The 26,634-nt window shown below is 30.9% G+C and overlaps 1 protein-coding gene across 1 annotated transcript in view; it reads left to right on the top strand.

Moving 5' to 3' along the window:
* PTPRD (protein tyrosine phosphatase receptor type D) overlaps positions 1-26,634 on the top strand; it is a 2,806,204-nt gene that overhangs the window by 334,152 nt on the left and 2,445,418 nt on the right.

Below are 26,634 nucleotides of genomic sequence, written 5' to 3'. Positions count from 1 at the left end.
ATGCTCTTTATTTTTGTACATCAGGAAAATAATTAACAGAAAAAATGATGTTTTTAAAGTTCTTTTTTGACAAGAAAATATATATACTGACTCCAGGTGAATTTATTTTATTTTTTATTTTTCCTTTTTAAGGAGCAGATTCAGCCTGACTATAACTTTTTCACAAATCATTTATCTTTTAAGTGACATGTCTAGATAGAGTAGAAGGGTCTTCACATCTGAAATAAGAAACAAGATAAAATAATGCTCTTCTCTACTATACACTACCTGGTTATACTACTAGTATGTACAGGTCAGAATACATTTTCCCTTACTCAACAAACTCCAGTGACTCCCTTATCACTTCTGGGATCAAATACAAAATCCTCTCTCTTATATTCAAAATCTTTCATAAACTATCTCCCTTTTGGCTACCTGTTGTTTGATTCCGTGATAATGTTTGAGTCAGTGAAACTGACTGTTTCATAAGCAGGACATCATCTCATAACTCCAGCCATTTTCTCTGGCTGTCCCCTATGTCTGCAAGGTTGTCCCTTCCCAACTAACTTTCTTTAAATCACAATTAAAATTCCACCATTTACTAGAAAGTCTTTCTTAGCCTGTCTTAATTTTAATGTTTTCTATCTTTTAATAATTTCTTCAATCCTATACATCATTTGTATATATCTGTTTGAATATTGTCTTGCCCCATTAGACTGCAAACACTTTGAGGGAAGAAACTATCTTTTGCCTATTTTTGTATCCCAGGAACTCATGCCTAACATATAGTAGGTACTTAATTGATTGATTGATTTAGTAATTATTAAAATCTATGAAACTCTTGCAATTAGAGAAAGAATACTTCTTTCCAAGAGAATCATTACAAGAAGAAAAAAACTTTATAAGGAAACAAAACTTTTACTTGAAGATACTTTTAGAGACAGAAAAAGGTATTCAATAAATATAACTATTTGTGAAACTCACATTTTATCTTGCTTCACGCAAGGGGAATATATGTATGTATGTAATATAAAATTAATATATAAACATATGTATGTAAGTTATATGTGTATGTGTATATGTATATAGATGTAAACTTGGAGTTTCAGGATCTGACTTCAAATTTCATCTCAACCATTTACTAGATAAATAAATTCTATAACTTTGGAGAAGACACTTATTTCTCTGAGCCTCAGTTTCCTATTTGATAAAATGAAATGGTTCAACTAACTGGTTCCTAAGATCCTTTATAACTGTAGAACTAAAATCCTATGAACTTATGGCAATAAAAATAAAATGATATATATAATATTACTTTTACCATGTAAAGTTTGATGTCTGATTTGTTAAAATAATACTTTTGCATCACATTGAGAAAATTAGCTATTTGTAGAATGAGAATTCATTCATATTCATGAAAATACTCTGAAATTCTATAAACCCATAAAATAATGATATTTAGAAGAGCTTTAGATTTCTAGATAAATTACTGGTGGTCAAAACTTATTATAAATAATAAGTTTATAGTCTTGGGAAAACATTTTTCCCTCTTTGAGTTAAAATTTCTTATCTGTCAAATTATGAAATGGTTTAATTGAACTTTCTAACAAGAAATCCTGTAATTGTTATGAAGTTTATCACTACACCAATGAAATCAGAAGACAAATTCTTAGTTTTTCTATACATTTCAACCTAGTAAGTAATGGTGACATAGTTTCTTTTTCTTTCAATGAAGATTTCTATTTTAAGTACTGTAAAAGCAATTGGCTCAGCAAAGCTTTGATATTGACATTACCAGGGTTTTTTAAACCTTTACAAGTAGATAACTTGTCTTTTAAAATTGCAAAATATGTTTTTATTTGTGTCTTAATCATTGGAAAGGTCATAGGAAAAACATTGACAGTTGGATACACCAAAACAAAGCATTACAATATGTCCCTGAGTGCAGCTTGAAGAATTTAACATCCTATGTGACAATCACTCTGAACAGCAGCGAGAAATGTCACTTTTCAGTTTGTTCTAAAATAATGGAAACTGTAAATGAAAAGTTAATTTTAAAAAATTATAACATGGATACTATATTTATATCGACTTTTGAAATTTGAGTCACTATCTTTATCTCAATATAAAAGCTATATCTCTTGAGATTCTCATGTAGACCACATGAACTTCTTGTCTTTAGGTTAGAGAAGAACCCACTGAAAGATACCACTAGTTTATTTGATAACCAAAAAACAACAATCATTCCCCCCCAAAAAAAACAAAAAAACAAAAAAACAGTGATGTTGTACTCTTAACCACATGAACTTTAATGAGTTTGCAACATAAACAATTATAAATATGTCAATTTGTTCTTCCTAAGAAAGTTATAGGATACAAGATAGAATTTCTTAGCTCTTGAAGTGAGCCTGAAAACCTTCCACTATATAGCCTTTAAAAAAAATGCTACTTAGCTTTATATAGCAATAACCTTCTGTTTAATCACTTTACATATCTGAAGTATCACAAACTGTTACATTATAGTCCATATTACAGTGTGTCAACTATAGTATTTACTTTTCGCCCCTGTTAAGTCTTGAAGCGTCTTAAGGATAAAAACTTCTATATTTGACTTTATTTTTGTAGTACTAAATGTAGTATTCATTTGAGCAGGTTGTGGTGAAGGCTCTATTTTATTAAAATCATGCTATATGCCTTAAATCTTACCTCATTTGATCTTCACAACAACTCTGTGAGTTAGATTCTATTATCTCTGTTACAAAGTTGAAGAAACTGAGATGAGACAAAGACATATTTGTAACGTGCCCTACTGGCAGTTACAATTACTAGTCTATCCTAGGCCCAACAGAGTACCTTTGACCACTGACCTTTTCAGTGTGAACTCTACCCGGCTCCCCTCCTCTGAGGCCTTCAAAGATCTCTGGCCACAATCTCTTGAATCTATAGTTTAATAACCAGTAGTGCACTCAAGAACAGCCATATGTAATCTTAAAAGCCTTTATTATACCTACTCACATAATGCCATGACTGATGCCCTGACTTGTTGGTTCCCTAGTGAACACCTGGTCAGAAGACCCACGTGTTCACTACCAAAATCCTTACCTCTCTGGGCTATCCATCTGCTTGGCTCAGGGAGCCAGGTTAAAGAGAGCTACTGCTGTCTGTAGTGGGCTTATAAAAGGCCTGTGAGGTCACACACACAGCCAACCAGCAAGAGAGTCACCCATTACGAAGCTATCTCAGCATGGCCAAGATCCCACCAACAAGGCAGTCCTAATATCCACAGAGATTACTTCCTGAGGCACTCAAATCTCCCATTGCACTGTGTCCGCCCATTTAAAGGGTCCTTACAGATATTAATGTATCAAAGAAGAGAATTTATGTATTGGAAATTCTCCACATGAATGAAGTCAAAGACAAATGACAAAGGTAGAACAACAATGGTTACTCATATTTTACGGAATTTTAAAGTTTACAAAACACATGCCTAAGAACAATTCCTTAACATAGTAAAATATTATTGCATCTATGTTTTTTGGATAAGGAAGTAAAGTATCTTGTTCAAGATCACAAAATTACAGGGCAATTAAAATTCAAAACTAAGTCTTGTCTTCTACTTTGACCTCCAAGTTTTTTCTACTACATTTCTTCCAATATTTTCCTTGACCTTCAGGCACAACCAAGGATTTGCCTTGTATTCTTCCCCCTTCTCCTCTTCACTAGTCAATATCATAGTATCAAATCCTAGTGCCTTTTCAGTCCCTTTCTCCAACATAGGGGAGGGAGTCAAATCATTGAGTTAAGAATCTAAGGATTCAATCGAATCCTGGGACAGAGTTGAAATGATTAAAAATTGGAGGATGAAGAGTGAAAAACTGTCTGAAACCATCTTGAGTCAACTAGACCCAATGATTCTATTGACTTCTGCCTGAGTTCACTATAAACAAGACAAACTACTTGGTGACTATCCTTCTGTCTGATGTTCATTCTGGTCACTAGTTCCCTCTTCCTCATATGTATCCTTGTAAGCCCAATCCCTTTCTTCCTTTATTGTGAAGGTCCAGTCTAGCTCCTCTGAAGGACTCAGAATAAGTCCTTGTCAGGATAAGCAAAAGTCCTTGTCCCACGTTGTGGACGCCAATATGTAATGTTCTGTTGTCTCCAGAGATTGCCAATCGCTCTCTGGGAGGAGAGCTGCTGTTTCAACTCAATCTCTCAGCCACCAACTCTGACCTAGAGTAGAGACTTTTTTCCCTTGCTTAATGTTGCTTCTTTTATCCTCTCAGAGAATGGGTGTGGAATAACTCAGGGGCTTCTGGGAAAAATACTTCAACCAATGAACTTGCTCCTCCTAAGCATGCAAGCTCCTCTCCAGAAGTTCAAAGGGGTAAAACTCCCCCCAAAGGCCGGAAGTAGAGAATTGTTAAGTACCCACTTAGCACCTAGTAAGAACCTAATATCTCATTATCTCATTAGCACTTAGTAAGAACCTAACACTTTGACACCCTATTTTTTTTTTCCATTGCAAGAAATTAGATTCTATTGTTGACAGACTGCCTTCATTATTAATTAGTCTTGTACTATCTCCTTAGATATTATTTTGTTCATTAAAAAAAAAAAATCTTTGTACACATTTCAGCTCAATAGAATTTATTCTCCTTGAGAGAAAGGATGTTTTATGTCCTTATACCTAGCATAGTATATCATAAATAGCATATATTAAATACATGTTTACTGAATTTTATTTAATCTAAAAGATTATGCAACTTGTCTCATAATTATCTAGCTGATCACTCCCTACTCCTCAGGTATCTCTACTATATTTTGTTCAAAAATAACTTGGCAGATATCTATTAAAGAAAGAAAAGGTGGCTCATCTTCCTTGCTGCTACATGTCTTATTGACAATTTGGAGGTTTTACCCACCAGATTTAGAATTTTATTTTCAAACAGCAAGAACAAGTAATAGTTCTTAATATTTTTACCTTTTAATTTTTTTTTCCTGAGACAATTGGAGTTAAGTGAATTGCCCAGAGTCACATAACTGGGCACTGTTAAGTGTCTGAGGCAAGATTTGAACTAAGGCCACCTAGTTGCCCCCTTTTAAACATTTTTTCCCCTGTAGGAATAATTAGGTGGCACAGTAGATAGAAAGTGCTAGGCTGATAGTTAAGAAGGCCTGAGTTCCAATTTAGCCTTAGATAATCCACTTATCCTCTTTTTGCTTTAATATTTCCTTTTCTGTATAATAGTGATAATAATGGCCCCAACCTAACAGATTTTTTTAGAAGATCCAATGAGATAATAATAATATGCTGAGCATAGTACTTGGAAACTAGTGAGTACTATGTAAATATTAGCTACTATCATAATTACTCTTTTGATTTTTATATATGACTAAAAATGAGACATTCTCCATCATTCAACACACATTTATTAAACTTCTACTCTGTGATGAGCATTGTAAAAGAATTTCTAGTTCAGGTCATTATTATTAACTCCCTAGCCTCCAAGAGGGTCTTCCTGCTGATACATCCTACCACCATTTCATAGTACTATCAGAACAATCTAGTCATATTACTCTTCTACTCCAATATCTTTAGTGATTCTCCATTGCCATAATGGTAAAGATCAAACTCATTACTCTGGCTTTAACATTAACCACAATCAGATATAAGTACTATTTCAGGAATCATCATCATCATCAATCATAATTTTCAAGTGTCTACATAGCATATTAAGATTTTCACAGTCTTTACATACTGTTTTGTCATTTGGTTCCCCCAACAGCCCTGTGAAGTAGATCAATTGTAATCTTAATTTTGTACATAAGAAAAGTAAGACACTGAGGTACTAAGTGATTTGCCAAGTGTCACACACAGAATGTTTGGAGCAGGATTTAGACTCATTTCTTCCTGATTATATTTTGTATACGTCAGGTTCTAGTCAAATTAGACTATTCTATATTCCTATATTTATCCCTGACTTTTGACCTAGAATGTCCTTCCTATCCCTGTTCATCTGTTACATTCCTATCCATTCCTTAAAATCCAAGTCAAGTGCCACTTGATCTTTGTAGGAATCCTAAGATTCCCTTGTACCTTATGTAGATTTTTGTTTCAGAGGTTTCTATTTCACTTAGAAATAATTATGTATTTCTATTTATGTTATTCCTTAACAAGGGTAGAAACATATTTAGGTTTTACATGTCAAAGACTATCATTGCCCTCTACACACACAGTAGGCATATGATACATGTTTAATGACATATATTTGATTGTAGAGAATCATACATTTCACCAGTCATCAGAGTGTCCCTTAAAACTGGATGTGTAGATTTTATGTGGATGTATATAAAAAAGAAAGATTTGGCAAAGTTGCAGAAAAAATATTTCTCTCAGCATTATTGGCTTCTCATTGTTTCATCTATATGCTGACCAGAAAAGAGACTATGAAGAGCATAGTGTGTTTAAAGTGGATATAAAAGATCTTTCCTCCCTAAACAATATCATAGGTATCAGTGGTAACAATGTTGTATCTTGATGCCTCAAAATGAAGAGAAGAAAAAGGAAAAATAATAAAATATAAATTTGGCTGGTTGGATAATATGGGAGGACTAAAGGTATCTCTTCTAATTTCTCCAAACTATCTGTTTTCCTACTGATTTTTCAGACTCAAAAGAAAGAATTGAGCCATCTTTGTATAAAGCACTTCAAACACTCTAATGAAAGATTTGCCAGGAATGCAAGCATTGCTGTTTAATTCAATGTAAGGGATTTGAAGAATAGTCATTTTTTTTTTAAAGCTCTTTGTAAATCTGATACTTAAAGCCAAAAGGAATAATTAAATTCATTTTTTGTTTGAGTGTATCATTCTTCTTAGAGAATTGTTCATTATTTGAATGGTTCTTGAGAGCCACAAAAGAGTGACCTTAGGAAGTGGTTAAAGATGTTACTTTTAAGACACAGACATGCAGAAATAATTCAGGAAAATCAGTTCATTTCAATACTACTTTAAATATTTTATCATGTTTTCAATTGGCATGTGTCATTGACATGATTTAAAATTATTTCAAGTGTTTCTGATCATTGTTCTTTGCTTTCTGATTAGGACCCTGATTTAATTTAATTAATATATATATATATATATATATAAAATTAGCCCTCATTAGAGGAAGAAGAAAGTTCAGACATGAGGTAACTGAGTTCCAGAAGATGAAAGTGATTTGTTCAGTATTATACGATAGTAAGTTCTAGAACTTAGAATATTGCCAAATAGCTGGCAAAGAATTTCTTAGAGTGCTATTTTCAAACTTGTAAAAACAACATGCATGATTCTCTATAATTTTAGAAAATTACTACAATAGCCTGTAACACTTTTAATGTGGAAGATACTTAAGGGGTAATAATTATGTCTTAATTCTTTAAACCTTATCATTATCCATTCACTTTATAGAGTGCATTGATAAAATCACAGTATCCCTGGTGTACACTAAAATTGTTAAACAGAATAATTTATGCAAATTGCTTATAGAGTTAATATATGTTAAATGTATTTAATTACACCACAGAACTTAGTTCAGCAGCATATCCAATTATTTATAATTATAAAAACAGATATTTTAGAGATTTATATAAGACTGGTTATATTACTAGTTAACGATCCTTTTTTTCCTCTGATTCCAAATATAAATTAAGCTTAATAAAACAAATTTTTTGCACCAACATTTAACACTAGTTGAAATTGTCACATATTTAACTTTTTTTATTCTATAAAACTTAAAGGTGACAGAATATTTTAGAAGCTCGATTAAAATTCAAAAAGGTCAAAGAATTCACCTTTTTTCTTTTACTCCCCCCTATATCTTCCATCACTTTAATTATTTTGTTCTTTTTATGATGGATAAGTGGATAAAAAAATACAGTAAGCCATACATCATATACTGGAAAGTGTATAAGATCTGAGGTCATATCTGAGTGACCTGTGAAAGTCATTTTTAACTCTCTGGGACATCTATAAAATGAAGGGATCAAATCAAAGGAATTCTTAACATCAAGTTGTTATAACAATGGAAATATTCTTTAACCTCATTTAAATTTGAACAACTACTACAAGTTGGAGTATACATCACTGTTGGCAATTCCTGAATAGTTTAAACCACAGGAGATTGCTATCAATTTATTCATTAAATCACAACATTTTAGAATTAGAAAGCACTTCATAGTCCAATGTATACCATAAGAAATATGCCTTCTACATCATACCTAGCTTGTTTATCCAGTCCTGCAAACAGGCTCCCAATCAAATCCTACCTCCCTCTATCCTTAGTCCAGTGCTCAAAGTATCTGTTCCTTCCTATCTCTTACTACCATTTTGGCCTACTTTCTGGTCTATGGTGATGTCTACTATAGCTTAGAAAGAAACCTAGTTATATTACCATGTACTTGGAAATAAGGAAAAGGCTAATATGTAGCACTGGCTCATATAAAGAAGAAAAGTGTGGTTAATTGAGTAAAATAATAAAAGAAGGTTAGTAAATGAAACATTAGATAGAAAATCTTGTATAGATTAATATATTTGATTTGACTTGGAAATAATACATTATCTTGGGAAGCTTTTGGTAACTACAAATGATGTTCAATATATTGATAAATATATTCTGTATTCAATGAAATATTCCACAGACAAAAATGTTTTATTTTGTTATCTTTTTCTGGAATGGATAGTTCATGATACATGATGTTGATATAATACACTTCATCATGTTATATAGGCATTGCAACTTTTCATTTTAGTGGGTTTTATAAACATAAAGGTTGTTAGATTTCAGAGACTAAAATCTTAATAAGCTTTTTTTTCCCAGTTGGAAGTTATATTATTCACATTTTATTAAGTTGCTGATGAAATTGTAGTATGTTCTAAGAAAGGGTTATGAGAAATAAGAAAATAAAGTATCACATTATTTATTTGCTCAGTCTTTCTTAGCAAATAGTTTAAGTCTGAATCCATTTATCCTCCTCTCCATTATTAAAGGCAATTACTTTTTTTTTTCTTTGAAGTTTTTCTAGATAAAAGAGTGACCTGTTTACCAAAGAAAAAACTCTTTTAAATCCTAAGGAATATTAAACTTCCCCCCCTCCTCTTTTTTTATTTGCTCTCACACACATTCCTCTCACAAAATCTATTTTAAATTTAAATCTGTGTTATAAACATTTCAAAAAATATCTTACATCTAATTCCTTTACTTTATCTGTGGAAAGAAACAACTCAGGCTTTGAAGTGATGTAATAACAGAAAACTTTTGTGAATCCATACTCAAATTCTCTTACCCCAGATTTACACAATGGATTTGTGGACCTTCACCATTTGAACTCTGAGATTGAAGACTCCTAGAATATTAGCACTGAAATAAATGTCATTTTACAATGGAAAAGAACTGAGTCCAGCATTCATAATAATATGATGGCATAGAAACCACAATTGTAGGTATTTTCTTATTATTCATCTATTTTAACTTGGAAAGAATTTATGTACATTGGGAATAATATTTTCCTATCTCTGATAATTCTCTCAAAGTCATAAATATAGCACTTGAGTAGTATAGTCCTCCGAATCCTTCCCTTCCACAGTGCCTTTTCTTTAACCTCATACTCAGAAGCATCTACATTTTATGTCCAAATTAATAGCCTCTGGGAGACCAAGTGAATTTTAATTTCATTAATTCACATATAATACTTTGGTCTACCATTCCCCAAATAATGATCAGCAATTTTCTTGCTATTGTTGTATTGCCATTGTTTCTTTATTAGCTTGTCCTAACCATCAAGGTAGGGTTTCCAATGAATTATGTTTGTATTTTTCTAAAGAATATTTTTTAGTTATATAGTTACATTTATAAAGTTACTGTGTTTGCCCTGGTGTGTAAGTTCCCAACTGTTTTACATATTTTATACTTATCTTAGTGCAATTTCTTTTGATAACGCTTCCTAGATTATTTTGGTGAACTATAGACAGTCTGGTGGTTTATGTGGAATTATTTTATATCCTGCAACTTTGATAATTATTTTAATTAAGTTTAGCCGACTTTTTAAGATTGTCTAAGAAAAACCATTATTTCACCTGCAGCAATGGATTATTTTGTTTTCTCTTTTGTAGGTTTATCCCCTCAAATTCTTTTTCTTGATTATTATAATTAACATTTCTAGTACTATAGTAAAATTAAGATCAGGAAAATGCTAGCAATAACCGAATTAGAAAGGAAATAATTTTCATTTTTAAAGAGTACTATGAGGAAAGGATTATAAATTATTGTGACAAGAAAAAAGGATACATATCCAAATTACAATCATCAGTTCAAAAGAGTCATGATAAATTTCAGTACTCATATGAAAACATTCTAAATCATTAGTAAAAATAATTAAAATTAAAACAACTCTGAGGTTTTAATTTTTTTTAAAGGAAGAAAAGAAGGAAAGAAGGAAGAAAAACTAAAACTAAAAAAAAAACCTGCTTTAGGAGATAAAATAGACAAATTTGTTAATGTAATTTTTTGAAAAAAATACAAACAAAATCACTTGAGCAAAATTTAAATGAGAACGAAGAAACTGGGGAAAAGTCTTTAAAGTAAATTTCTTTTTTTTAAAAATCTAGTTCAATCATGTTATTACATATCTATACATCACATTGCTATGAAGATTGTTTCCAATTAACTACTTTCCTTCTAATTATATTTATTCCATTAAAAAGGAAAACTATATATAATATCTAGTTAACAATACACACACAAGTATTATATGGGTACATATACAAAAAACTCTATAAAAAATTAAGACAGGCCTAAATAATTGAAGAGCAATTAATTGCTCAAGATGGAATCATGCCAATAAAATTCAAATGACAACACAGAGATTCAGCTAAATCGTATCACCAAAGGTTACTTTATAGAACCTGAAAAATAATAGCAAAATTAATAAAAAGTCAAGAATCTCAAGAGAAATAATGGGAGAAATGGGAAGGAAGGGGACATAGTTATACTCAATCTCAAATTGTATTTTAAAGCAGTAATCATTAAATCTATCTGCTGCTGATTTAAAAAAATATATAAAAGTTGATTATAGTACTATGGTAGGTACACAAAACTCAAAAAGCAATTCAACATAAATGTTTGGCAAATCTAATGATACTAATTAGTCACTACCAAAATCTTGGAAACTGGAAAGCAGCCTGGTAGAAAATAGACATATTTAAAGAAATATCTCACACAATGTCCTATAATAACTTCAAATGTATATATGATTTTGATTTAAAAGATTTAAAAACTTATTAGAGGAGATAGTTTTTGTTTTTGACTGTTCACTCCTCAGCTTTGCCCTTCATTTCTAAACTTCCTTTACTATTCTTCCTTTCTCTCTTTCATTGTTGAGTTAAATATATTTCTTATCCAAATTCTGTATGTATGTGTAATTCAATGTGATACACTGAGATTCACAAAATTCTTGCTCCTCTCATGTTTCTCTTCCTTCATGTTTGAATCACTTTTATTAAATACTAATTTAGTTTAATGTTTTGTTTTGTTTTGTTGTTTTCTCCCTACTTTCAATTTTACTAATCTCTCTTTTATTTTCAGGATTTTCCATTTTGGTGTTTAATGGGGGATTTTTATTTTTTTTAAATTGCATGCCAAATGTATTGATCTGCTCTTTTTCTCTTTTATTGATGTATGTGATTAGAGATATAAATTTTCTTCTAAGTGCTGTTTTGGCTGCATCCCACAAATTTGGTATATTGTCCCATTGCTGTCATTATCTTTAATGAAATTATTGATTGTTTCTATAATTTAGTTTTTGACTCACTCATTTTTCAGATTAGATTATTTACTTTCCAATTAATTTTTAATCTATTCTTCCACAGCCCATAAAAGTGATATTGAAGCAAAAGAGTATTAGAAAGTATAAAGCTGCCAAAGATACATTTTAAAGTAAGAAGAAAATACTATCATTCCATAGATCCAGGTTTGAAATCTTTAAGTCTTTTCCCTCTATTTCTTCCTTCTTCCATATGTAGTAGTTTAACAAACCTAGTCTAGTTTCCCTTCATATGTTTTCTAACTTCTCACTCTCTCCATCCACAGTTATACTGCTCACCTGAAATATCACAACTGCTTATTTAATCTCCATGCTTCTAGCCTCTCTCCACACAGAATCTACTCTATCCTGCATTCCATAGTTATCAGGTTGACATCCCTAAATGATAATTCTTAACATGTCATTTCCCCACTCACGAATCTTCAATGACTCCTAAAGACTCCTTGATTAAAACAAAAAACAAAAAAACCAAAAAAAAAATTAAATTAACATTGACATCTTTTATAATCTGGTTCCCAACAACCTTTCTCATCTCATTATATATTATTTCATTTATTCTCTGTTCTACACAAACTGTCCTATATTAGCTTTCCTATATATGACATTCCATATTCCACTTTTGACATTTTAGCATATAAAGTAATGCTTTCTTTTTATTTTTTCCTCTTAGAATCCCTAACTTCTGTCAAAGCAAAATCCCACTGCCACCAATTACTTCAGGTCTTTCCCAGTTATAGTTAGAGATTTATAATTCCAGAAATTATCTTATATTAATTTATAATTATAAGTGTGAATATTGAATCACCTTGGTAAAATTCACTTCTCTTTTCTGCCTTTTCATTTCCATGACTTCCTTTAAGTATCAGTTAAAGTTTCACTATGAGAACCCTTTCCTGATCACACTTAGTGCTATTACTTTTCTTCTGTTGATATAATAATATATAATTATGTTATTTTCATATTATTTTCCTCATTAGACTATATCCTCCATGAAAGCAAGGACTGCCTTGCTTTTCTTTGCATCCCAAGTGCTTATATTAGTGATTGGCACTTAGTAGGTGCTTAATAAATACTACTTGATTGAATAGAAAGATCCTATTTCTTTTGTCGCTGTATTTACAATGTCCAGCACAATTCTTTATACAGTATTTATTGACTTGCATTACTAAGATATTATAAGAATTTTGAAAGAAATTATGATAGCCATAACTACTATTTGATGGACTGCCTTATAAAAGGGACCTTAGGCTTTTTTTGATCCCTAGGGAATAGTACTAGGCTCCATGAACTAAAGTTACAAATTTAATTATGATGAAATATAAATGTACTTTGACAAATCTGTCAACAAATTAGTTACCTTGAAAGATGGTGGATTTCCCCTCAATAAATGTCTTTAGGCAAGGCCTAGACAGTGTTTATTGGGGATTTTGCCAATAAAGAGAATTTTTGGTTAAATGTGGTTTAATGTGTATGTTCTTTAGAAGAAGTCCCTTCTATGGGACCTCTGAAAATCCTGTAATTATCTTTCTAGTATTTTGTGAAACATGTTGCTGCCAATCAAACATATTTCTTTGTATACTTTAGCAGTGTAAAAAAGTCATATATTATTTTTAATATGTCCAATAACTCCAGTGTTTAGTAAGAAGTAAATAGTAAACAATAAATTATTGTTGACTTAACTTGCTCAATGGGCACTTCATTCCCTCTTTTTAAAAAAGGTGATAGCTTTCTATATTATAAGCATGATTTTAATTTATTTAGTATATAGGTGACAGAATTTAATATTTCCTAAGAGTAAATTATGCTAAATGAAACATGATTCAGTATCATTAATATAATTTAGTAAATTATAAAATGAATTGAAAAGAAGCATGATACCATTCTTGCAAGAAATATATATGTATGTGTATGTATGTGTATGTGATTTTGTTTATGTGTATGTATTTTTAAAACCATAAAATTAATTCTTAAAAGGGTTATGAGTTAATATTAGATAAAATTTAGTCAGCTCCAAATTGTTATTTCAACAGTGAAAGTGACTCTTTAGCCTCTAGATAACTAAGCAGAGTAAAACTTGCTTTGTTTTTGAGTTTTGAGTTTATTACAGTGCTCCTCCACAAATCAAGTGAACACAACTCAATCAGTATCAGAAGTAAGGTGAAAATAACCTACCAACCAAAAATCAATGAAATGAAAATAGGTGAGGCTGAACTATAATTATAAAACCATCTTAAAAATTAGTTCTCTTTTTCAAATTAGTTACTATGTTCTTTCTTATTGTTAGCTCACACTGGCTAAAATGGTTTACTTCTAACTATGTCTTTATGTATTATACTCTCCTCCTATTTCAAATAAACAAAATTCACTTATTAAACACCTACATAAGCAGCAAGAAAAAGTATGTAATAGTGCATGGAGGGCTTATCTTTGTGTCAGGAAGAACTGTAGGGAAGTATCATTTCAATCACTTAGGAATAGTCTGACCAAAAGTCATTTACTGGTCCCACCAATAATTTTTTTAGATAATGATATATGCATTGTTCTTGCTAAATAGAAAAAATAATACTAACTTTGGAGTCAATGATTTGGATTTAAAACTGTGACTCTGGGAATCTTTGATGCTTGTTTGTTCTGCTGTAAAAATAAGGGCTTAAATTTGATAGCATCTTAGGACATTTCCAATTAAAAGTCCTATAATTTATTGTTTTATATCTTCATGTTCTCTCAACTTGTAAGTTCATCCTGTATTTATGCCTCTTCTTATAAACATAGTGCTTAAAATATGCATTATTTGCTCCACTAAATGGGAAATAATATTTATTCTTGCTTTTAAAGAAAACAACTTTCATAATAGTTTCAAACTTCATAGAGATAAAATATTTGAGAGACTTTTTAAATTTCAGAAATTCAGTGAAATAGATTGTTTTTATTTATTAGAAATCTGCTTTCTGGTGCTCTAAATTACTATTGATCAAAGAAATGCAAATTAAGACAACTTTGAGGTACCACTACACACCTCTTAGATTGGCTAAAATGACAGGAAAAGACAGTGACCATTGTTGAAGGGGATGTGGAAAAACTGGGATGCTAATATATTGTTGGTGGAATTGTGCAGCTATTCAACCATTCTGGAGAGCAATTTGGAACTCTGCCCAAAGGGCTATGAAATTGTGCATACCCTTTGATCCAGTAGTGTTTCTCCTGCTTTTGCAAGGATTGATGATGAAAAATTATCCATGCATATCTTTTGAAAATTAAAAAGATTTCATTAAAAAAATAAAGAAGCTAACTAACTAAATAAAATTTCTTGAAAAAGCATGAGAAGGCTTATCAAAAGAAACAAATTGAAGTTAGAATCAAGAAAACAATATACACACTACTTATAGCAATCTAAATGAAAAGGCCTATTTATCCAAGAAATTTGCTAAGTTTCCTTTCAAAATTTCTTGAAATATTAATGTCTAGGAGTTTTTCGTTCATTATACTTAGTCCTATGATCCTTATTTTTTTTCACCTTGATCTATTTTATAGATTATTTGTTTTTGCTATGCTTTACATTTTCTTCTTTTTTCACACTTTTTGATTTTGTATATTTCCTGCTACCTCATGGAGTAATTGACTTCTATTTGGTCCATTCTATTTTTTTTTCAGAGATTTTATTGTTTGGGCAAAGCTGTTTAGTCCTTTTCTAATTCTTTCTTCCATTGTTCCCTTTTTGCAATGTTTTCCTCAAGGGCTCTCAATTTTTAATTAATTTTTCTTAGCTTTTTAAAAATCCTTGCTTCATTCTTTTAGATATTCTAGTTGATTTTATGTCTACTTTATATTTTTTCTCTGAAGCATTGTTTATGAAGATTTTAGAGTAATTTTATTCTTCTGTGTTTGGCCATTGAGCATCCTGGTTCCATAATAATTTGCTATGCTGACTTTTTCATTTTCTTTCTCTTTTCTTCCTGATCTGGGTCTTAATATTAGGGCTAGATTCTGACATATTTTAGATAGGTCCTATTATTGACTTCTTGAAATGTTTAGTGTTATTTTATTTCAGGATCTCATGGTCATTCACTTTTTCAACTTTCCCAGAATGATCAGATCCAAAACAAAGTCTGAATGCTGGCCAGATGTCTGAGCCATATAAATTCCTGAACTGGGTTGCCATTAGAATGTTGCTGGATTTATCTCTTACTATCCCCAGACAGGAAATTATTCTGGTTAAAAGGCAGAACTATTGGTTCCCTATTATTTCAGAATCTTTACCCTGGTTATTTCTTTGTAGACTGGTAGTGTTGCTAGAAATGACATTCCCCTTTGCAGTCCTCTATGGGTCCATGGCCCAAAACTGTATTGTGGACAATAATGCTGCCTTCTTGTCTGTCCCCACCTCAGTGTCCCATATGGATCTGACACTGTCTTACTATAAATTTAGGACTTTCTCTTGCTATTCTGCTTAGCCTCTCCCTGAGTGCTGGAGTAGTGCCTGCATGTTCCTGGCCCAACCCCATGCGCAGTGTCAGCAGATTTCTTAATCAATTCCAACCTAGGCCATTTAAAGGATTCACCATAACTTCTACTTCCACATCAGGATCTGGTCTGGTGCAATTTCTACATCAGTTTTAGAGAAGTTTTATATACAGAGGCTTCAATGCATTGTTTTCTTATCTCACATTTTTACAAGACCAAAATTAATGCTCTCAATTATAAAATGACAGAACCTTAGCACCTTGCTATAAGTGGAAGGTATCTTCCCATCACATTCTAAAAGCTCATCAAGTAAGCTAGGGGAGTAAAACTTGATTAACTTGATTAAGGACTCTGATCAAACATATTATATATTTGATGATGCCAGTCATGCTATTATTTCTTTTACCAATATGAATGAATGCTTGAATGAATAGCTTAAAGAATTTATGTATAAATGCTTTCCAATTGCTATGCTAAGGACTAAGGATGCAAATGGGAAAAAAAGTGGTGGTTTTTGTTCTCAGGCGCTCACATTTTAATCGGAGGAAATAGTATACTAAAGAAAGTTCCATTTCAGTTCAAAAAGAAAGGACTGGATGTTCCAAAGCATCAGTGGAAGGGTAAATGAAAAGGCTCAGTGAGTTCTAGGTTAAAAATAAATGAGTTTAGATGACAGAAGGAGTTATTGGAGGGGAGATCTACAGTGCAAAGACAAATGATAAAGTCCAGAAGAATTTAGGAGGAAGTGGTAGGCTTGATGGTCTTTCATTCCTTCATTAGGAATTCATATATTGACTCTCATCTCATGCAAATTGTGTGAGCAATAAAGAAATAAGGAGTTTTTTCTGACTCCCAGGATTTTCTTTGACTGAACACTCCTAAATAATACTATTATTGTTGGTGTTTTTCTGCAAGAGGAATCAAGGTAGAGAGCCAAGAGGGTACAGAGCCAAGAGGAAGAGCTCTTCCAGTTGCTAGTAGGTATCTCCTCATCATCTAGTACTTTCGTAGATTGAATCCTGGCCTGAAGGTCATCAATATCTGGACTCTAATCCTACCTCTGACTCTTTATAATCACTTCAGTTGTTTATCCAATAAAGTATTTTACATTGTCTTTTTATTTCATTCTTTTGGCTTTGCCTTATTATTTCTTGATTTCTCATAAAGTTATTAGCTTCCAATTATTGAATTCTAATTTTTAAGGAGTTATTTTCTTTAGTGAATTTTTGTATCTCCTTTTTGCATTTAGCTAATTCTACTTTTTAAGATTTTTTGTTTGTTTGTTTGTTTGTTTGGGTTTTTCCACAGTGACTTTTTGTACCTCTCTTTATAATTTGCCCGTCTCTGTTTTGTTAAGGCATTTTAAAGCATACTCCACCCTCTTGGCTCTACTCTGGAAATCATATAGATGTTAAATCAAAATTTGTCCCTAAAACATTCTTTAGAACAAAGTCTTACATGAAATAATTTACTTTGAAGAATAAATTAACTTTATAAGATCCATTATTTCATTTGACTGTGTTTTGATAAAAGTAATTTTCTTGTTGAGCTGTTGTTAATACATATAAAAACTGATAAGACTATATGGTACAGTAGAACATCAAAAAATTTATAAATTACAAAACCTATGTAAGGAATTAATCGACTGTATATTGCAATCTATTATCTATAATGCAATCTTATTATCCTATAGTCTTTATTAAAACTCTAAATAAAGACATCTTTGTCTTGCTTAGGCACTCAAAGCTTAGGCACTTTCTTCAACAAAAGCTTAATTATATGTACTTCAATTCTTTGGGAGTAACGTCAGAATGCTGAGTATCTTTTTCTGTATAAGGGACCCTGAAACCTTCTCCCTTCGTACATCAGTAAATTCCTAGTACCATTTAAATCAAATTCCTTTTCTTCTTTCTGTCTGAATTCTCATCATTCCAAAGAGTTACAATTTCATTCTCCTGAAGTGAGGCAAATCCATTAAATAATATCCCCCTTAGGAGAGAATACTTGTTCTTTATTAAGTCTATAAAAAGGATAATAAAACTTTGAAAGAGTTCCATCTTCATGCAGGTCAGAGATGCCATCAGAGTAGTATACATTTTCTATAGCTTGTTTCCCCAAGGTGCAGTCCTATTCGAATTAGGGGGGAAAATGTCCCTGCTCACACAAGGAGAAACATGATGCATTTGCAAAAGATCTATTTTTCAAATTTTGATCAAGTATTGAGCACTAACTCTCAAATGGTAAATACTTAGAATCCATACCACTGCTGTCATTTAATCTGATTAACAATATTTAGATCACTGATAGCACAATGACTAAAAACATTGCCCCCCCCCTCCCAGCTTTAGCAAGAACAACCAAGAAACAGGGAAGAATGAGAAAATGAGACTGAAAATCTAATTTTTCTTTAAATTTGTCACTGATATTTTATGAACTCTGCAAACATTTATCTACAGACTTACTGGAGAAATAAGGAAGTCTTGATAAGTCAAGGTTTACTATATACTGGAAAAGTTATAGACCTTTATGTGATGCCAGATCTATTTCAATATATAGTTTATTTCATGGTACCCCAAAGACCTAAAAATAAGCATATTTCTTAAAGATCAAATGAAAATCCAACTATCACCATGAAATAGCCAAATATTCAGAAAATAAATAATTAAAGGTCTTTATTCTTAATGTATAATAAGAGAAGTGCTCCAGGGAATATTGATGAATGTTTATTTGTTGTTATTGATGTTAATACAGTTATTTATTTCATTATACATTTTCTAATTATAGGTTTAAAAAAATCCCTTTCTTCTGCCTCTTCCCTCTCTTTGAGAAGGCAAGAAATTTAATATTGATTTATATATGTGTGTAAGCATACATGGAAATTTTCACATTATATATATATATATACACATATATATATATATGTACACACTTACACACATTATATATCATATATATATTTCAGGAAGTCATGAAAAACACATCTATGCCTATGCCATCTAATTAAAACAAACAAAAAACAAAAACAAAAAAAAAAACAACAAAAAAAAAACACAGGTCCCAAAAAAGAAAAAGCTTAAAAATATCCTTGAGTCTACATCCTTTGGAATTATCTTAGATTACTCTTTTAATCAGTATAGTTAAGTCTTGTTAAGTCTTTCAGAGTTGAACATCATTATAATATAGATATTACTAGGTATATGTTTTCCTGGTTCTGCTTACTTCACTTTGCAATAATTCATATAATAATTCTTTGTTTTTTTTTCCTTCTGGAACCATCCTGCTCAACATTTCTTATAGCATAGCAATTCATCACAAATATACCACAACTTGTTCAGCCATTCCTCAATTAATTAGCTTCTCCTCAATTTCCAATTCTTTGTCATCAAAAAAGAAACATTATAAATAATTAAATACAAATAAGATCTATTCTATTTTGTTAGATCTCTTTGTGAATACAGATCTAGTATAGTATTGATGAGGCAAAAGGTATGTACAGTTTTATAGCTTTGGAGGCTTAGCTCCAAATGTTTCTACAGAATTATTGTATCAGTTCATATCTTCATCAACAACCTCTTAGAATTCCTATTTTTTCACATCTCCTCAAGAATTTGTATTTTTTTCTGTTATATAAGGCCATAATTTATGTGAAGTGATATTTATACTTATTTCGATTTGAGTTTCTCCAATCAGCAGTGATTAAAGCATTATCATGTGATTATTTATAACTTTGATCTCTTCTTCTGAAAACTGACTTCAGAACAATTGATCATTTATCAACTCTTACACATAAGCAATGAATATTTCTCTAACATTTTACATATGTTTTTATTCAAATTTTTTTTTGGTAATTATATTCATATAATCCCTGGATTTGTCTTGGCAGGCAGACTCCCAACAGTTTTATATTATCAACAATTGTTTAGGATTTTTTTTTTTTAGCACATTCTGCTGTTTTCTTGGTGTTATGTAGAAATGCTGATAATTTATGAGGGTTTATTTTATATTCTGCAATTTTGCTAAAGTTATTATTTTATTTCCCCCCCCCCTGGATTCTCTAGAATTCTCTTAAATATATTATCTTATCATCTGTAAAGAGAGAGAGAGTTTTATTTCTTCCTTGCCTATTTTCATTTTTTTTTCCTTTTCTATAGCCAGCATTTCTAGGACAATGTTGAATATTAGTGGTGATGATGGACATCTTTGCTTCACTCCTAACCATACTGGGAAGTCTTCAAGTTTATCACCATTAAAGTACATGCTTGCTCTTGGTTTTAGATAGACACTACTTATCATATTAAATAATACTCCATTTATTCCTATGTTTGTTTGTGGGTTTTCTTTTCTTTTTTTTTTTTTCCCCCCAGGAATGGTATATTTTCCATAGGTCTTTTTTGCATAAAACTATTTATAAAATCATGTTTTATTGTTTTTCTAACATAGAATCGTTCCTTATATGAATCTCACCTATTCAAATTCATAATACATTGATGTAATCTCATGGCTAGTAATTTTAAAAATTCAGTAAAATCCTTCAGGAATTTTATTATAATGCTTTTCTTTCTCCGTTTTTCCTCTCCCTAGTTTAGATATCAAATAAGCGTATTTGTCCCATAAAAATAATTTGGTAGGACACCTGATTTATTTCACATAAATTATATAGTAATGGAATTGTTTCTTAAATGTGTGATGAAATTCATTTGCAAATCCATTAGATCTTGTGGATTTTTTCTTATTTAGTTCATTTAAGATGTTTTAAATTTCTTTTTTTTTTAAGTTATTTAACCAACTATTTTCTCTTCTGTAAATCTAGGCAGATTATTTTTTTGTTGTTGTTAATGTTCCTTCATTTAATTTAGATTATCTGTTTTCCTTGTTTTCAACTGGCATATAATTGAGCAAAATAATTCTTGATAATTGCTATAATTTCATTTTCTTTGGTGGTGCATTCACCCTATTCATTTTTTTCTTTTACTGATAATTTTATTTTCTTCATTTAAAATATCAAAATAATTAATGATTCATCAATTTTTTTTCAGAAAACCACTTTCTAATTTTATTTATGAGAACACTTTTTTTTTATACTTTCAATTTTCTTAATCTCTTTTCTTTATTTTCACGTTGGAATTTAATTGCAGGCTTTAAATTTTTTTTTTCTTTTTCTTTTTTTTTTATTTTGGTTGTAAGCCCTATGAATTGATCTATTCTTATTCTCTTTTTTTGATTGGGATTGCAATTGATATTACTCTCAAGACCTCTGACTAAGAGTAATACTGCTTCTCGGCAATCCCTCTTTCTTTATGAAAAATGTTTATCTTTGCCCTTGAACTATCACTCTGAAATATGTATAGGCAATGTAGTTGCCAAACAGCATCTGGTCCTGTGTCTAATGCTAGCACAGGGTCCTGTAATCCCATGGGCTCTGGGCTCACCTCTATCCCCTAGTGACATATATCTTTTTGTTCTCTTTAGTTGCTTTGGACAAGAAGAATGTCTCACTTTTCCCTTTTGTCCATCTGTCACCCTACAATTTGACATGAGTTGTTATTTTTAAATTTTTTAGAGGGAATGTTGGGAAAACTCTGTTGATGGTCTCTTCAATTCTGCTATTGTGACCCTACCTCTAGCTGAATCTTTTACATGTCTTATTTCAATTTTTTTTGCTTCATGTAAAAGGCTTTAGGACATATTTTATGTTATTAAAATTATACATGTGTATATTTGAAAGAAAAAAATGTGTATTTAATTCTATTACCTACACTGCCTGGTTCCAACTTCAGGAAAGAGATGCCCCTCTCAGGTTAAATTCATTGCTTCTAATCTCATCACTATGCTGCTTACTCAAGCCTTGATTGATACCACTTATTCCTTCTGATTAGAGGGCTGTTGAGTTGAGTAACAAATTCTTATCAGAGCCTCTCTTTATGGAGGGCAGAAATAGGACTTTTGCATTACTCTATTTTGCATCTGCTGGTTTGTTTATTTTCAGCTCCACCTCCAGTGTATCCCAGAACCCACCTCCATCCATTCCAATTAGATTGTTAGATTCTTGAGGTCCAGGACCATCTTTTTTATTAATTCTATTATTATTGTATCTGCAGAGTATAACATAAGGCCATATAGAAAGTGTTTAATAAATATTTATTGGATTATATTAAACAGATTTTAAAAAAAATAAATTTGACTTTCATATTTCATTCCATATTCCATTAAGTGCGTACTTCTACCAACAACAAATAAAAAGAAAAATTAAAAACCTCTCTTTTTACATAATAGGCAATGTGTCTGCAGCATTGATGTAAATACAGAAACATTATGATAAGGATGCTATAGATTTTAATGTATTTTGAGAGGAAAGGTTATAATAATGAATTGTTACTAGAATAACACATTTAGAGGTAGAAGAAATTTTAGAGAGCATCTATATCATTTTAATTTTATTTTATTTTTAAAGAGGAAATTGAAGTAGAATAATTTGCCTAAAATAACATAACCAATAACCAAGGGAGATAAGTTTTTCATCAGTCTGTTGATGTTGACTGAAAAGTTCTTTCCTGTTATCAAAGAAGAATCACATTAGAATTAGAGATCAACAGGGAACTATCTCCCAAAGATATTTGAATTTCATTACTAAAATATTTTAATAATAGACCATAAGGATCATAGGCATCAATTTAATATGAGTAATGTGCTTTGTGAATTTTCCCAATTTTCTGATTTCTGAGCGGAGGTGAGATTCAACTCAAGATCTGGTTTTATTGACTTGATGAGTCTAAAAGAATCCTCCTTCACCTAGTGCAAAGTTTGCAAATCTAGTAGCTTCACAGAATTATTGGAAATTTTTAAAATGTAGATAAGAACTTTCAAGACCTCCAGTGAATCCATCTTCCTTGTATACTTTTAGACAAGTTCTTCTACTCTCAAGAAGTGGCTATAATGAAGCTCTTCTTCCAAGGTGGAAGTTAATGGAGAAACAGCTTCATTATCTCTCATTTGGGTAAAGTCCAATTTAAGTTCTGCTATTTAGCTATCAGATTGTATATCCAAGCTCTATTAAGATACTTAATGGTGAATTTTTGTTCATAGAATCATTAAAATGATAAATGGTAAGGATAGTATTCAAATTTACTACTCTTATTTCAAAATTTTTATCAATATTTGGAAAAAATATATCTACCATGGTGGTTTTCTTCACATGCTCTCCAATTAGAAACACATATTATTTTGTATTCCAAGACTAAAAGCAACTTGGCTTTCAAGTTTCCTTCATATTTCACGTTCTACATGAAAGCCACATAGTAGGCCTTACCTCTCTAAGCTGTGGGAGGAGTCTTTGTGAGGTTGGATTGGTGCTTCAGGATAGAATAATAAACATATTTGTCTGCTATTGAGAATCAGAAAGACTCCAGTCACAAGTCAAGATAGTGGTGTCTACTATATTCCTAATGACCCACAGCATAACCTCTATCACCTCTACATCACCACATATATACCTCTTCTTATGCTCTCCCAGAAAGCTATTTCCTATTACAAAGAATTAAAAAAAAAGGAAAAAATAAAACTGAAGAACATTATAAACAATTCCTTACTGTACATAGAGTTCCACCCTTAGGAGCTTACATCTCTTTGTAATGGTGCCCTTTACAATGGTGTGATTCTTATATTTAGATCATTCCTCCATTTCAATTCAGACCCACCAAACTATTATCCATTTTGTTTATAGTTGTTTTTGGTGAGTAATGAGCTCCTTTCTTCATAATTTATGTTCTTATGGTTTATCAAACACTATACTGATTAGTTTGCTTCTCAATATTGTTTATCTAACCTAATTCACTAAAATGATTCACTATTTTTTATCAAGTATCAGATAATCTTTCCTCATTTCTAATATATTCTCAAAACAACTGCCAAATTGACTTTTAAAAATCACATTCCAGGTCACTCCTCTATCTAATAAACTTCATAGTTCACTATTTTTCCAGGACTAGATGTAAATGTTTCTATTTCTTTTAAGTTTTAAAGTCTGACACAAACCTTCTAAGAGCATTATAACATATTAATCTCGGTCCAACATTCTATATTCCTGCCAAACTTTCTTGTTTTATACAACATTCTATCTCTTCCTCTATGCATTTGTGATAGTCATAACTCACCTGAAATGTATTTCTTCAATTCCAAAAAATAAACCTTGTTTCCAAACAGTTTAAGTACCACATTCTTAAATAAATCATTAGTTACACCCTCCACTCAGCATTACAGTTTTCCCTTCCCAAAGCACCTTGTATTTCTTTAAATATGAGGGCTAGGTAGCACAATATATAGAGTGCCAAGCCTGGAGCCCTAACTTCAAGTATAATTCACTTACAAGCTTTGTGATCCTGGGCAAATCTTTAATTTTAACCTCAGATTTTTCAAATATAAAATGTAATAACAACACCTATCTCTTAGGTGAGATATGTGTAAAGTACTTAGCACATTGCTAGGCATATAGTAGGCATTGTATAAATGCTTCTTCTTTTTCCTCTACCATATAGACATATAGATATATAGTATGCACATGTATAGATAGATATATATGTATGCATATAAAAAGATAGAGATATATTCTGTATAAAACCATATTTAACACTATACGAGATATGGTGTTCCAAATGGAATTTAATCCCTTTAAGGATATTTTAAGTTTTATTTTTTTATCCTCCCTATAAAATACAGTGGCTGGCTGATAGTAATTGTTACTTTTCCTTCATTCTCCAAGACAACCATGATACATCAGCAAAGTGATGCCATAGCATGCAAGTGAATTAGATTTGAGTGTGTTTTTGAGAACAAAGGACAAACAACAACCTCTGTGAGTGGGAGCTGTTCACAGAGATTGCTGTTTGTCCTTTGTTCTTAAAAACAACCTTGACCTCAGGGAGGTGTAATCATCATTATCATAAATAAATGTAATAACTAGAATTTATATAGCATTTTAGTTTTTGCAAAGCATTTTACAAATATCACAATTTACCATCACAAATATTGTGGAAGCTAAATGCTATTGTTTTCCGCATTTTAGAAGTGAGGAAACTGAGGCACATAGAGGATAAGTGGCTTGCTCAGCATCACACAGCTAATGAGCATCAGAAGCATAATTAGAACTTAGGTCTTTCTGACTCCAAGTCCTTCACTCTATTCATTGTACCAACTCGTTTTTTTGTGTTTTTAAATATATAAAATATAATAAATATGTGTTGTTGGATGGATTATTTTAAACATATATCAATTTGGGTACCCCAAATTGTCATCATCATTATGTGAACATTGAACACTTCTGTATTTAGATCTTTCTTAAATTGTATACAGAAAAAAATGCTTAAAAAAACAAAACAAACTTGATTTTATATAGGTCTTCTGTGTATTAGTCACTTAATATCCAGTTAATATCTCACATATTTATGTATATGTTGGATTTATGTTTATGTATTTATAATTTTAAATTTTATTTTTCATACTTTTGCTTGTGATATATATATATATGTGTGTGTGTGTGTGTGTGTGTGTGTGTGTGTGTGTGTGTGTGTGTGTGTGTGTGTGTGATAATATGAATGTTTCCATTATGCTACTTTAAATAATGATTTGAATTTTTTGTTGATTTTATGGATTTTCTATATAAGGTATTTTGTCATATTCAACAAGAGACAGATTTTATCTCCTATTTTTTAAAAGCTCATTGTCTTATTTTTCCCTTTCCTAATTGTTATAGGTGGCATGTCTAGATTTAGATAAAATTATATTAATAGTAGAAACCTTTCAAATGTTTCACTATTCTAAATAATGTGGCCTCTAGATTTTGCATAGATGATAGAAATATTTTCATCATGATATAAAGATTTTTCTTTTCATTTTCCTGGTTTAAGTCAATATTCCATTTGATCAAAGGTTTTTTATAACCATTGATATAACATTTTGCTATTAATATAATTTATAATAGTTTTTATATTGAATTAAAATTGTGCACCAATTGTAAAAAATACTTCTTGGATGTACTTTCAAGATTGTATTTAGTAAATACAATTGATATTGCTTACTAATGTTGGTTTGTAGTTTTCATTCTCATCTTTAAATTTATTGGCTAACACGACAATATTTGACTCATAAAAAAACATGCAATCATTCTCTGTTTTTAAAAATAGTTTATGTACTAGGACTTACTTGTTCTTTAAATGTTAGTGTTGATTTTTGAGGCTCTTTTTTTTTTCAATGAGAGTAAAACTATTAGTTTTTCTCTGAGTTCAGCATGCTTAGATTTAACAATGTATTTTCTCCATTTTGGGAATATAGCTCTAAAT

This window comes from Sminthopsis crassicaudata, chromosome 1, assembly GCF_048593235.1.
Source record: "Sminthopsis crassicaudata isolate SCR6 chromosome 1, ASM4859323v1, whole genome shotgun sequence".
Lineage (NCBI taxonomy): Eukaryota > Metazoa > Chordata > Mammalia > Dasyuromorphia > Dasyuridae > Sminthopsis > Sminthopsis crassicaudata.
The sequence above is the reverse complement of the archived record's forward strand: the minus strand, read 5'-3'. Positions and strand labels throughout refer to the sequence as shown.